This window comes from Ipomoea nil, unplaced genomic scaffold, assembly GCF_001879475.1.
Source record: "Ipomoea nil cultivar Tokyo-kokei standard unplaced genomic scaffold, Asagao_1.1 scaffold1932, whole genome shotgun sequence".
Classification (NCBI taxonomy): domain Eukaryota; kingdom Viridiplantae; phylum Streptophyta; class Magnoliopsida; order Solanales; family Convolvulaceae; genus Ipomoea; species Ipomoea nil.
In genome coordinates this window covers 404,531-417,903 of record NW_017618360.1, presented here as the reverse complement: position 1 = coordinate 417,903, position 13,373 = coordinate 404,531, and positions in this window count along the sequence as shown.

The window sequence follows — 13,373 nt, the reverse complement described above, 5'->3', positions numbered from 1 at the left end:
CAATAACTCTGCGCTAAAATTCTATTCTATTATTATAAAACAGTGTAATACAATCTATACTTCTATACTATATATAAAAACAAAATCCTGAAATTTTAACTTCCCGCCCAATTCCTAAAAAATCTCTCTTCCTAATAAAATATATTGATTTCTACTTTCCCATTCGTACAATAACTCTGCGTTAAAATTCTATTCTATTATTATAAAATAGTGTAATACTATCTATACTATCTATACTTCTATACTATATATAAAAACAAAATCCTGAAATTTTCACTTCCCGCCCAATTCCTAAAAAATCTCTTTTCCTAATAAAATATATTGATTTCTACTTTCCCATTCGTACAATAACTCTGCGTTAAAATTCTATTCTATTATTATAAAATAGTGTAATACAATCTATACTATATATAAAAACAAAATCCTGTATATACAAAATCCTGAAATTTTAACTTCCCCCCAATTCCTAAAAAATCTCTCATCATAATAAAATATATTGATTTCTACTTTCCCATTTGTACAATAACTCTGCGTTAAAATTCTATTCTATTATTATAAAATAAAATAGTGTAAAACTATCTATACTATATATAAAAACAAAATCCTGAAATTTTAACTTCCCGCCTAATTCCTAAAAAATCTCTCTTCCTAATAAAATATATTGATTTCTACTTTCCCATTCGTACAATAATTCTGCGTTAAAATTCTATTCTAATATTATAAAATAGTGTAATACTATCTATACTATATATAAAAACAAAATCCTGAAATTTTAACTTCCCGCCCAATTTCTAAAGAATCTCTCATCCTAATAAAATATATTGATTTCTACTTTCCCATTCGTACAATAACTCTGCGTTAAAATTCTATTCTATTATTATAAAATAGTGTAACACTATCTATACTAAATATAAAAACAAAATCCTGAAATTTTAACTTTCCGCCCAATTCCTAAAAAATCTCTCTTCCTAATATATTATATAAAATAGTGTAACACTATCTATACTAAATATAAAAACAAAATCCTGAAATTTTAACTTTCCGCCCAATTCCTAAAAAATCTCTCTTCCTAATAAAATATATTGATTTCTACTTTCCCATTCGTACAATAACTCTGCGTTAAAATTCTATTCTATTATTATAAAATAGTGTAACACAATCTATACTATATATAAAAACAAAATTCTGAAATTTTAACTTCCCGCCCAATTCCTAAAAAATCTCTCATCCTAATAAAATATATTGATTTCTACTTTCCCATTCGTACAATAACTCTGCGCTAAAATTCTATTCTATTATTATAAAATAGTGTAATACTATCTATACTATATATAAAAACAAAATCCTAAAATTTTAACTTCCCGCCCAATTCCTAAAAAATCTCTCTTCCTAATAAAATATATTGATTTCTACTTTCCCATTCGTACAATAATTCTGCGTTAAAATTATATTCTAATATTATAAAATAGTGTAATACAATCTATACTATATCTAAAAACAAAATCCTGAAATTTTAACTTTCCGCCCATTTCCTAAAAAATCTCTCTTCCTAATAAAATATATTGATTCTACTTTCCCATTCGTACAATAATTCTGCGTTAAAATTCTATTCTAATATTATAAAATAGTGTAATACAATCTATACTATATATAAAAACAAAATCCTGAAATTTTAACTTCCCGCCTAATTTCTAAAGAATCTCTCATCCTAATAAAATATATTGATTTCTACTTTCCCATTCGTACAATAACTCTGCGTTAAAATTTTATTCTATTATTATAAAATAGTGTAACACTATCTATACTAAATATAAAAACAAAATCCTGAAATTTTAACTTTCCGCCCAATTCCTAAAAAATCTCTCTTCCTAATAAAATATATTGATTTCTACTTTCCCATTCGTACAATAACTCTGCGTTAAAATTCTATTCTATTATTATAAAATAGTGTAACACAATCTATACTATATATAAAAACAAAATCCTGAAATTTTAACTTCCCGCCCAATTCCTAAAAAATCTCTCTTCCTAATAAAATATATAGATTTCTACTTTCCCATTCGTACAATAACTCTGCGTTAAAATTCTATTCTATTATTATAAATAGTGTAATACAATCTATACTATATATAAAAACAAAATCCTTAAATTTTAACTTCTCGCCCAATTCCTAAAAAATCTCTATTCCTAATAAAATATATTGATTTCTACAATAATTCTGGATTAAAATTTTATTGTAATATTATAAAATTGTGTAATACTATTCCTATTCTAATCTATTTCTATTTTATATATCAGTGTTGCAAAAATCGTGTCGCTGGCTGCGGCGAGGAAGGCCAGAATCGGTCTCCTCAGCGGCCGCCTCGCCGGCTGAACCGACCTTTAAATTTTTAATTTTTTTAAGTTGTAAAGTGTCAAAAGTTCTGCAAGACATAACTTTTGACTCCGTTGTCCGTTTTGGACAAATGTTTTTTTGAAATCGCGTATTTTTTCGAGATCTATCCACCGCAAACTGCCGTAGGCGGTTTGGCCCATCAATTTCTAAAAAACAATACTTTATTAAAGAGTTTCTAAGAAAAAAGTATGAGAACCTTATGTTTTATTAATGAATTTTTAAAACTTTTAATTAAACAATTGTCTCGTGCATTATTTAATAATCTTTGTTTATAATTGGTCAAATTATTTAATTATGGTAAATTTAGGAATAATTAATGATGGTAATAGAAATCCTAGAAGAATATAGAATTGAACAATATTTAATTATTGTTATATTATTATTGTGACTCACGGAATACAAGAGTTAATGCCATTTTTGGTCCTAGACTTATAGGGGCATTGACACGTTTCATCCTCCATAATAAAAATTGCCACTTAGTAGCCACTGTTATTGATCGTTGGACAGTTTTGATCCTACGTCAATGACGTCGTTTGTTGACCGTGAATTAGAAGGGTTTTTCTGTCTTTTTATGTCCTAATCCTTGTATTTCTCCATCCATTGGTCACTGCTACATCCATTTCTTCAAACTGAGGTTATCCGCTTCAGTCCTTTCTACCATTAAGAAACCATCTTCACCCAACTAACAATCACGAATTTTACATTTGACATCAATCTCAAGATAATGGAAACAAGTGCAGTTGGAATAGAAAGGGCGTTAGTCCATGCCTGTGGAAATTTTGTCGAGCATACAACATAACTAGCAAAGTCAGGAATATCACCCAACCCCTCCCTTAACCTTTCTGCATCAACTATAATATGTATGCCCCTACTCTTTACCTCCTGCACGACAATCAAAGCAGTCTCATGCAGCCTTCCATCTAAGTAGACAATATTTACTCCAAGCGCTGAAGACAATTTTGATTTGGGTATGTAGACCCTCAGATATCATGGGTGGATATCCTGGAGTGAAAATACACGTGCGAGTTTTTTTTTTTTTGGTTGTCAACAATGACATATGTGAATGGTGAGTTTCCTCCTTTGGACACCACCATAAAAGATGTATCAGCACCATCCCTTTCAAGCTCATCAAGTATTCTTTCGCCATGCGACTCATCAGCAACCTTAGATATGATCCTTGGATTAAGACCAAGACGAATTTTATCATCCGGGTTTTATCAAAGCATTGCCAGTGTTACCACCTCCTTGAACCTCAAAGCTGGTGCTCTGAATTTTATCATCCGGGTTGGGGAATGAAGCTACAGCAGCCAGGAAATCAACACCGGCCATTCCAACACCTCAGACAATGCGATTTTTGGGGAGCGGTGGATTCCACATTTTCAGCTTGAAACTTCAATGAATTTCAGGTAGAATAACAGAGTTTTTGAGGTTGTGCACCAAATAGTTGTGGTCAGAGAGAGAGAGAGAGATGGGAAGGATATTTGTGGTCAATATGGAAGGGAGGAGTTACAGGTCATCTACAACTGCTATTTACCATAGGAGGGTTCGCCGACCTGCTGCCCTCTCTGCTTCGCCGGAACCAAAAACCACCGGTGAAGGCCCCAACCTCGCCGGATCTGTTGTTGCACCGCCAGATCTGCCTTACTGGTTTGTCGCTGGAAGGAGTTACTACCTCGTATGCTCGCCGTCGTACCCACAACTCGCCGGAGAAGAACCTCGCTGCTACTCATTACCCACGGTTACTACTTAGCCGCAAAGTCTCGCCATCTCGCCTCACAGGAGTCACAGCAGCGCTGGTCTAAACAAGATTAAAAGAATAAGACATAAAAAGACAGAAAGGCCCTTCTAATTCACGGTCAACAAACGGCTTCATTGACGGAGGATCAAAACTATCCAACGACCAATAACAGTGTCTACTAAGTGGCAATTTTTATTATGGAGGATGAAAAATGTCAATGCCTCAATAAGTCTGGGACCAAAAATCGCATTAACTCCGGAAAACAATACAAGAATATTTAATTATGGTTATATTATTATTGTGTCTCACGACCATTATATACTAACAGTACTTGAAAAGAAACTAATAATAATAATATAATAATAATAATAATAATAATAATATAAGTGGTAATAATAATATCTAAAAGTAATTAAGTGTTAATAATAATAGTAAGAATATTAACGTAAGAGTTGTAACATATAATAAATTGTAATAATTAATAACTATAGTCTAGGATTAAATTTGAAATTGTCATAAAAGATAAACGACATCTGGTGAAATTAACTCTTAAATAATTATATATCGATTTAAATATTCTTAATATATTACAACAATTCCATTCCGTGCATCGCACGGGTGAAAATACTAGTTAACTCTAAAAACGATGGTTTTTAGTTGCATGTATACGTTACTTTTTCCAATTAATAAGGGAAATAAATAAATAAATAGATAATAAAATAAAATAAAGATGAATCCTCCACTAAATTTGTTTAGTTTGCAAAAATTCTATTTAGATTTTAAAAAAAAAAATTAAAATACGTACCCAATTACGCATCATGAGATGTGTACGAGAACTTTTTTTTTTTTTGAAAACTACGAAAACTCTTTTATATATATGGAAAAAAAAATTGATTTGAATAATTTATGTAAACCCTAAGAATATTTTTAAAGATATTTTGAGTGAAAAACGCAAAAGTTAAGAAAATTTTTTTTAGTACGGAGTACTATAATCCGTATTTTATGGGCATATATTACATGTAGTTGATTATCTACAGACTTAGTAACTGCTCTTTTCATTAAAATTAATGAAAATTTCATATTTTATTCTTTCGTTTTTTTGTTTTTTTTTTTGTTTTGTTTTGTTTTGTTTTGTTTTTTGTTTTGTTTTGTTTATTTTTACCATGTTACATGTAGTATCTGTTCAAATATATTTTCTCAACCTACTGAAGGACAATAAGTCAAAACCGTTTCCACTAGACTCAAACCTATAACCTTCTATTTTGTGGCTTGACAACAAGGTCTTTATCATTTTTTTGCTTTCAAATATGTTGACTTAAAAGGTTATTGTTTTTGGAGTAAATACCCAAAATAGTCCCTCGACTATAGCTAAATTCACAAATTGGTCTTCGACTTTCAATTTCAACCAATTAAGTCCTTAACTTTCCAATTTAACACAATTTGATCTTCTGTCTATTTGACCGTTTGTTGACTGTGATTTTTGAGGATATATATGTAATTTCATGGTCCATCATCGGGTTTTTAAGGTTCCGGTTGCATTTCCAGACCGCACTGTTACATTTGAATCTACTGCCGAAAGCAATCTACCAAATCCGGTCGCCTTTCTTCATCCTCCCTTTGGATTCAATGTAGTTAAGTTCGTACCAGAGCGAAGAAGATGACGTGTTTCCGAACCGGTGCAACGTCATCCTGGAGGCCTCCACGTGCTCCGACGAGAGCTGAAGGTTCTTCTGGAGATCGTCGATCACGGTCAACAAATAATCAAATAGATGGAGGACCAAATCGTTTCAAAATTGCAAAGTTAAGGACTTAATTGGTTAAAATAGAAAGTCGGTGACCAATTTATGAATTTAGCTATAGTCGAAGGACCATTTTAGGTATTTACTCTTGTTTTTGTTCTACCAATTAGGTTCATGCGGCATGCACGACACTTAACACAAATAAATTTTATTAAAAGCCTAAAAATAAATTTGTATTTTTTAATAACCAGATCAGACAAACCCGGGTTTTAAAAAAAAAAAAAAAAAAATCAGACAAACTCGTCACTATTTGATAGTGTTCATAGATAAATAAAGAGACGAAGAATTTAAGTTGATAATTATACATACCTTCATATAAGAATTGCTTAAGAATCTCTATTATCATGGAAGTTCCAAGTTCCTTGACATTGTCAACGAAATTCACGCGATGCTCAACGAGCAACACATGAACACCGAGCGTGCATACGCCGTGTCGGCTGGAACACAAATGAACCCATTGAGGAATTGGTCTTATCGATAACAACAACCTGCGGGAAACTGTGACAAAAATCTCCGAATTCTCTCATGTCGACGAGCCGAAAATTGCGATGAAAATTATGATATATATGCCGCCATAAGGAAGTGCTGTTTGTAGATATAGTGCAGTTAAGCAGGGGTGGCAGCGGGGCAGCAACATTTATACGTATAGACGGTATAGTACGTGCACAAATTTAATGCTGATGATGAGTGGTGACTAACTGGCCGGTTATTATGAGTAGGGAGAAGATCGAATTGGAAAAGACTGATCGAGTTAATGCCACTGCTGCCTCCATTAGCAACTAACTATGTTAATTGTGTTTATTAATTAGCGGATAACTATGTTATGGTATACAAGAGCGGGTTAGTGTATATCATCATCAGATAGTAATATAGATTTTTCTGTGGAACAATAGTATCCTTGAATACATATGGTGGTTTCCACGATCACCCGTTAATGATGTCCCTAATCATTTTAAATTATTACATCGAAGTTATTAGATATAGTTGAACACAAAGGTTCTCTTGGGGTCTGGGATATATATATTAGTTTTCACGTGCACTGACGAATGAGTTAATGTCCAATGTTTATAATTAAATAAATATTTGAAAGTATATCAATGTAAGATTATATATGAGAAGTTCATACATAAAGTAATTTGATGTCGAATTTGTTTATTTAAATACGTAAGTAATAATATATAAATACAATGTAATATAAGAGGTTCATTATAATTGTTACTAAACTTTTTTTTAAATAGTAACCAAATATTTTTGTTGCAAAGCGTTCTAATATATTTAATGAATGCACATATATATAAGATCAATGAATGAATCTACGGTACCAGTTCTTTAGGCGTTTTGCTCAGTGTTCATTTAGTTCAACCATTATTGTTGAATAAATTAGTATAGATAAAGAAATTCCTAATTTAAGGAATTTAGATGTAGTAAAAATTTAAAATTTATTTGAGGATTGGTAAAAATGATGTAACACAAAGATCAAAATGCTAAAGAAAGTGTTTGGTTATTCAACCGTTTGAAGCAACAGTTTGTTCCAAATCCTGAAAATACAAACATTGCAATTTACAATATTTTCACTTAGCGTTTTTTAGAATGATTTCTCCAAAACACATCTATATTTAAAAAAAAAAAAATTACTATACAGCCATCCATTTCGACTCATTGAATAACTAGAGCCAGTTTTACTGGCTTACTAATGGGCAAGCTTAATTTTTAAATTGGAGCCTTAAAGTTCCTTTTATAGAGCCTCAAGACTCGCATGCCACTTTTCCCACCGATGTGAAAAAGTGCCAAAACTAAGGGGGCCGAACGTTCAGCTCTCCATATGTTTTATTATTTTTATTTTATTTTATTTTATTTCTTTTATTAAATTATTATTATTATTTTAAAAAACAATTATTATTATTATTATTATTTTAAAAACAATTATTATTATTATTATTATTATTATTATTATTATTATTATTATTATTATTATTATTATTATTATTATTATTCTTTTTATTAGAGTTAATTCCAGCAATGGTCTTCCGACTATATTGATTTTCCAAAATTAGTCCGGCCTTGACTTTTAATTTGGACACTTTAAGTCCCTTGACTTTCAATTTCTTTCCAATTGAGGTCCTTTCGTCAGAATACGGTTAATTGAATTTTAAATGAAGGGGTAAACTCATCATTTCACCTGCCTATATATTATTCTTAGTATTTCTCCATTGTATACGCGATATATATGAAGATAATCTTAGTCGAAACCCTAAAATGTTCTTCATCGTTTCCCATTTGCTGACTACTCGTGTGTGCGTTCCTCTATTATTGAGATGTTTAAAATGTATAACAGCAAAATACGAAGGGAGAAATACGAAGAATAATACATAGGCAGGTGAAAGGACGAGTTTACCCCTTCATTTAAAGTCTAATGAACCGTATTCTAACGAAAGGACCTCAATTGGAAAGAAATTGAAAGTCAAGGGACCTAAAGTGTCCAAATTAAAAGTCGGGGACTAATTTTGAAAAATCACTATAGTCGGAGGACCATTGCTGGAATTAACTCTTTTTATTACTACTATTATTATTATTATTATTATTATTATTATTATTATTATTATTATTATTATTATTATTATTATTATTATTATTATTATTATTATTATTATTATTATTATTATTATTATTATTATTATTATTATGAAATATATCTATACTCTTAGGTCATTTTACATGTTAATTTAAACAGTTAATTTTTTCAAATATCTTTTTACCAACCGTTGATATAATTCGCGGGTCAAATCTTCTAATATAATCCGCTAATGCTAACCGCTAAATGCTGATTGTCAAACAAGGACATTGTGAGGTAGTTCTCACTTCAATTTGTTGTGTGATTTGAATACTCACTTTGTCAACAAATCCCTCAAGTAGTTAATATGTTGGCTTTATTAATTATAGTTTTTTTTTTAAAAATTTTTTCATGGTATTAATAAAATACTTGGTAAATAAATATATATAGCATTATTTTGTATTATAATTTTGATATTTAATTAAAAAATAGTGCACAAAAAAGATAATAGACAATGTAGTGAATATAATCAATTGATGAATTTGAATGTAAAGAATTTTTGCATTGGAGAAATATAAAGATTAATATAACTAATAAAATTATTTCTCTTAACTAATTTATTGATAATGAATATTTTTTTAAATAAAGACATTGTAGGGATAATGTAGCGAATATAATCAATTGATAGAATTTAAATGTAAAGAATTTTTATATTGGAGAAAATAAAGACAATGTAACTAATGAAATTATTTCTCTTATTTAATTTATTGATAATGAATAATTTTTTTTGAATAAAGACATTGTAGACACATAATTATAAATTAAAGAAATGTATATGTATTATTTTTTGTTGTAGCTACTAAATTATTATTTAAAATTTAATAAGAGTAAAATAGAGTACTAATCATGCCAACTTTGATTGGGATGTGGTTCGAACCTAAGCCCTCCATTGTAATCGGCTAGACCATATCTTGCTGATCTTTGGGTGTCACACTGGTAGTCACGCAATGACCACTAGCGTGACGCCCTGAGACCTGAAGGCTGTTTGGAATGTCACGATAACCTTCACGCCGTGAAGGTCATCGTGATCCTTGGCCATCTAAGAGGAATTGGGCCTGGCCACGGTGGAGTTCACTCCGTGACCAGGCAATCTGAAGGCAGTTATTTGGCGTGGATTCTCGAAATATAAATAGTTGGAGAGTTATTATTTTCATTCTATCTTTTTAATTTTCAAGTCTTCCTTTACCTTTTCTCTCCACACACACCATTTAGAACATAAATCTATTGTATTCCATCATCTTTTGGAAGATTTAAAGGAAGATTACCGTATGTAATTGCAACTTTCAACTTCTATTTCAGATTTGCATTCTACAGATTCAATAAAGTAAGGTTTCCTATTTCTTATTCTTGCACTTTACAAATTACTTTTGAAGTTGTATTCATTGTGCATTATTTCAATTGCTTTAGTTTGTCAATTTCATTATGATCTGTAATTAAACTAGTTAGGGATTTAGATTGAATTACTTTGTATGAATGCCAATATGAATTGAATTGAAAAATCTAAGGCTTGCCAATATCTTTAGAATGAATTTGCTTGTGAAATTGGTGAAATGTTTTACTCTTGTTTTGTTAGGGCCCAACTTTGCAAGAAGATTTTGGATTTGGTGTTTCACCTATGATAATAGGGATTCACCATAGTTAAACCTATCACATTTCTAACTCACTCTTGAGAAAGGGGAGTTTGAATGGAAAGAACACACAAGGTGTTTGATTAATTGTCTCACCTAGTCTAGTTGCCATGAGAATGAGATTAGAACTTAGGTGATAGTCCATAACCATGAGAATGCGATGACACTTAATAAACTCCATCGCTTTCATTAGTGATCGTTGTTTGGCTTAGAAACTTATTGGAACATTAAGAAGCATTTATGCAAAGTGGTTTTATCTAAATCATTTCTTTCAACATTGTCTTTTACTTAATTCATTGCGCTATTTTATACTTGTTCTCTATGCAACCAAATATTTCCTTTCGGTTAGCTTTTAAACACTCAATGATATTGTGTTTAACCCCTCTCTACTCAAGCCCTTTCTAGCCATTCCTAGAGGACGACACTCACTAAACACTTTCACTAAAAACCAACTTTCAATAGGGGTTGTACGTGTTCCGGAAGATGTTTGGAGCATTTAAAGGGTTTTATTGTGTTGAGCTGAAAACGCTCGATCAATGAATTAGCTATTTATTCTTATCAGGTAGAGCATTGAATGAGTTATTATTCAAATATTAATGCATAGTTGACATTCTCATATAGCGGACCCGAAATACCAGAATAATTTTAAATATTAAAAGCATTTATACGACCCTCATTAATTTATTAAAATTGTTTGTGTAGTGTACCCTAATGTAGAAATCTTTAGTAATCATTCTTATTCGTACTTGTTAGGAAATTTTTATTACCATAATGGAATTAGTCACTTGAGGAAAAATCGCTAAGAGGGCTTATGGATGCCTTGTATGCCTCACGCAGTATAATGCCTTAAATTTACCATGTTAAAGATAGTTATAAGTTTTACATTTACAATCAATCATTGTTACGTTCTTTGTGTAATATATTTTTTGGATAAAAAAAGGAGGGGAGAATACCCCCAAGACTTCAAGAGAGGTTCCTCTGTCTTACGCTTCTAGTCCAACAATATCTCACTTTGTCTTCCTCCAGAGTTTGACATGTACACCTCATCCGGGGGTGAAAAATATTACTCCAATTCACCATTTTATGCATTCTCATTCTCGTAAGGATATCAACCACACCTTATTTTGTTCCCTTGAAGATATGACACATGAACCTCCCCATCCTTTCTTAGCCAACTTTGACAGGCTTCCACAAAATTACGCGTTGTGCGTAGCTCATGAGCTTGCCATCGATGGCGAAGTACGATTGGGGCTTTTGTTGTGTACGATGGTGGGATTGCAGAAATATGATAGGTGATGGCATCCCAGATAGCCTTTCATAGTTGTGTGCTCCTTTGCTCAATAAATTTTACAATCGTTTCACTCAAAACGACGTCGTTTTGAGCAAAACTTTTTTTTTTTTTTTTTAAATAAATTCAGTAGTGAAGGGAAATTGAGTCCTTTGAGTGTGCGATGGTAGGATTGCTACAATGCGATAGGTGATAGCATCTTTGGTAGTCTCTATTAACTGTATGCGTTTGCACAACAAGTTTTAAGATCGTTTCGCTCAAAACGACGTCGTTTTGAGCGAAACAATTTAAAAAAAAAACCCAGCCGGCTAGACTGACTAGTTGGCCAAACCGACCAATTAGTCAGCTTGCCGGCCACAACTAATGCTCAAATCATGTTCGCCTTGAGGTTCCTAGTGCGTAGCTCGCGCCTAGATGGCCACCTAGGTCAAATTTTAAAACAGCAATGATGAACATTAGCATATGTAATCCAAGGGCTTTTTAATATATCCTATTCAAATTAGAAATTATGTTTCAAATTCATCACCGAATTATTAATTAGGTATACAGACAGGAAATTAAAAACTCTGCACACAGACTACTTATGTTAAAGTCATATATAGGAATATTCAGGACTAAACTCATTTAATTACTTAGATTAGAATGTCTTATTCACCATAATCCGATCCGGTTGCCAGAGGATTCCGCCCTGCTAACTCCTAAGCGTCGGCTGTCCACGTTCTTCTGCTATACAGATAAACTTATTAAAATAGGAAGCTAAAGATTATATATTTCTGCTAATTAATATAAGAAATGATAAGTTGATGATACTGAGGAATTAGGAGCAACCTGGTTAAAAAGGAAAATCTGGTTGCCTGTCGAAGAATATCCAAGGTAACATTTCTTCCGGGATATCCAAAAGTTCATCAAACGTCGCCTCTCCGGCGACCTGCCAGGGGATTGGCGACGAATTCACAACAGCTGTTTCGTCAACGTTCAGAGCATCAGTGACGACTGGGTGGGTTTGTACTTCTTCCAACAGGCTATGATCATGAATAGCGCCTTCTGAAATTTGAACAGTTTGAAATATTCCTACATCAGTATCAGTGACAGAATTAGTGGACATTGTCACTGAGCTATCGAACTCATTATTATGATCACCATTTTGTGACGAAGTTCCATCATTCGCAGCAGCAATAATTTGTTCTTGCGGGGCAATGTTTCCATTGTTATTGGTTTCTTCGACTGAGGGCATAAACCCGAACTTTTGGCCACGGGGGCGTCTAGGTTGAGAGGAGAATTGCATTGTTCGTGACCGGCGACGATGCTCCTCCAGTGGCCTCCATTTGTTGTCACGACACCTCTGCAGATGACTAGCTACTTTTTCTCTTGTCAAACCTGGAACTTTCATCATCTCCCATATTACCTTCGGAAAGCAATCTATTCGTCACAAAATATAAACAGTAATTAATTTAACTGGTCATTCAAATAACGGTAAGGTGAGAAAGGAACGTACTTCCTGCTCCAAGCTGATTGACGGCGTCCAAGAATTTGGCATGGAGCTCTTCAGTCCACTTAAACTTGGGCCCTCTTCTCCTTGGCAAATGATTAATGTTGTTTGAATCTGTCGCAGTCTGATTGTCGGTGAAAACAATGTTGTTTTCTCCATTGATTAACGTTTCTGCCACCATGCTTATATCCAAAGCCTGACTACTGTGATTCATCAGTCTTCTTTCCCTATACACATGTTGCCAAAGGTACTTCAACATGTCTACTGGAAATGGTTTTTCCAGGTAAAGGAACACTCCTTGCTCTATAGCGCTCCTTGCCACCTCATCTCCATTTTCATCTTTTTCGTCACTAATCTCTGCAGTATTTGATTAAACAATAATGCATGTTTACCAGATTACATTAATCTTTGTAAAATGAATATAT